The sequence below is a fragment of the Tiliqua scincoides genome, chromosome 11 (assembly GCF_035046505.1).
Source record: "Tiliqua scincoides isolate rTilSci1 chromosome 11, rTilSci1.hap2, whole genome shotgun sequence".
NCBI classification, from domain to species: domain Eukaryota; kingdom Metazoa; phylum Chordata; class Lepidosauria; order Squamata; family Scincidae; genus Tiliqua; species Tiliqua scincoides.
In genome coordinates, this window is record NC_089831.1 from 23,168,747 (window position 1) to 23,171,382 (window position 2,636).

The window sequence follows — 2,636 nt, forward strand, 5'->3', positions numbered from 1 at the left end:
ACCGTTCCCAGACCTTAAAACTGAGATTGTGAAAATGTTCCAAGTGGGTGCATGTTCGGGGGGGGGGGGGGGAATCTCACTAGAGCTTACTGCAACTCAGATTGGCTTGCAGCCATGATTTTATTCTTCCCAGAATGCCACACTCATCTCCCTCTTTTGCCCCCAAACCTCTCAATTTAGGCTGAAGCTTAGACATAATAAATAATAATAATAAAACTTTATTTTTATCCCGCCCTTCTCCCTAACGGGACCCAGGGCGGCTAACAACATATTAAAAAACAGATTTTAAAAACATTAATACAAGCAGATAAAAACATTTAAAAACACACTACAGAGGCCATAAAAACAGTAGTCAGATTAAAAGAGTAAAAGAGCAGATCACCGAGGAATCAAGCCTGTAAAACTAAAAGATGTATAAAAAAGTTAAGAAGGCCAGAAATCCGAAGGCTTGTTTAAACAACAGTGTTTTTAGGCCTCGCCGAAAACTCTCAAGAGAGGGAGCCATTCTCAAGTCAAGGGGAAGGGAGTTCCATAATGTTGGTGCCACTACCGAGAAGGCCCTATTTCTTGCAGCTGCCCCCCGGACCTCCTTGGGTGGCGGCACTTGCAAAAAGGCCTTCTCTGATGACCTGAGAGGACGAGCCGGATTGTACGGGAGTAGGCGGTCTCTAAGATATCCTGGCCCAGAGCAGTATAGGGCTTTAAAGGTCAAAACCAGCACCTTGAATTGGGCCCAGAAACGAATGAGCAGCCAATACAGCCCCCGGAGAAGCGGGCTGACAGAGTCAAACTGCCTGGCTCCGGTGACCACATGGGCCGCCGCATTCTGTACTAATTGTAGTTTCCGAACCATCTTCAGGGGCAGCCCCACATAGAGCGCGTTACAGTAATCTAACCTCGATGTCACCGTGGCATGGATCACCGTGGCCAGGTCTGCACGATCCAAGTACGGTCGCAGCTGGCGCACCAGCCGAAGCTGAGCAAAGGCCCCCCTAGCCACAGCCGTCACCTGGGAATCTAGGAGCAGCTGCGAGTCCAGGAGGACCCCCAAGCTGCGAACCTGCTCCTTCAGAGGGAGTGCAACCCCATTCAGAGCAAGTCGATAATCCAGCACCTGCATCAAGGATTTCTGAACCAGGAGAGCCTCTATCTTGTCCGGATTTAATTTCAGCTTGTTAGCCCCCATCCAGATCCTCACTGCTTCCAGACAGCACTCCAGGCCCTCAACCGCCACCCTGGAGTCTGGAGGAAAGGAGAGATAGAGCTGGGTGTCATCAGCATATTGATGACACCTCACTCCAAACCCCCGGATGACCTCTCCCAGCGGTTTCATGTAGATGTTAAATAGCATGGGGGACAGAATTGAACCCTGCGGCACCCCGCACCTCAAGGGCCAGGGTGTCGAACAGGCATCCCCCAGCACCACCATCTGGGACCAATCCTCCAAGTAGGAGCGGAACCACCGCAAAACAGTGCCTCCAACTCCCAACTCGGCCAATCGGCCCAGAAGGATACCATGGTCGATGGTATCGAAAGCCGCTGAGAGGTCCAGCAGGACCAACAGGGACGCACTCCCCCTGTCCAGTCCCCGGCGTAGGTCATCCACCAAGGCGACCAAGGCAGTTTCTGTCCCAAAGCCCGGTCTGAAACCAGATTGAAAAGGATCCAGATAATCAGCTTCATCCAAGACCCTCTGGAGTTGGGCCGCCACCACCCGCTCAATTACCTTGCCCAGAAACGGGATGCTGGAGACTGGCCGATAGTTATTCAACACAGTGGAATCCAAGGAGGGCTTCTTCAGGAGGGGGCGAACCACCGCCCGCTTCAAGGCGAGCGGCAGCGTCCCTTCCATCAAAGAAGAGTTGACCACCCTCCCCGTCCACTCAGCCAGTCCCCCCTGGGCCGCTCTAATCAGCCAAGCTGGGCAAGGGTCAAACAGGCAGGCAGACGGCCTCACACTCCAAAGGAGTCTGTCCACATCCTCAGGCTGCACAAGCTGAAAAGAATCCCACAATACTGGACAAGCAGTTGCCAAGGGGACATCATCAGACATTGTCAATGTGGCATCCAAGTCGCGACGAATACGATCGATTTTATCTGCAAAGTGTTGGGCAAGCACATCACAGCAGCTGACCGTGTATTCCTCCTGGACTACCGAAGGGGCCTGATGAAGGAGGCCCCGCACCACACGGAACAGCTCTGCCGGACGACTATCAGCAGACGCAATGGTAGCAGAGAAGAACGATCTCTTCGCTGCTACCACCGCCACGGAGTAGGCTCTATAATGAGCTCTACTCCGTGTCCGATCGGATTCATCATGAGTTTTCTGCCACCGTCGCTCTAGACGCCTGCCCTGCCGCTTCATCATTCGCAGCTCCTCAGTAAACCAAGGAGCCGCTCCGAGTCTGCGGCGTGGCAGAGGTCGCTCCGGAGCAATCTCATCCACAGCCCTGGACATTTCCCCATTCCAGAGGTCGACCAGGGACACAGATGAGGCGCCAGTCTTGGCAGTGGGAAAATCCCCCAGGGCCCTCAGGAAGCCTTCAGGATCCATTAGCCTCCGGGGGCGGACCATAGAAAACGGTCCCCCGCCTCTGCGGAGGTAGGAAGTCGCAACAAGCCTAAACCCTACCAGG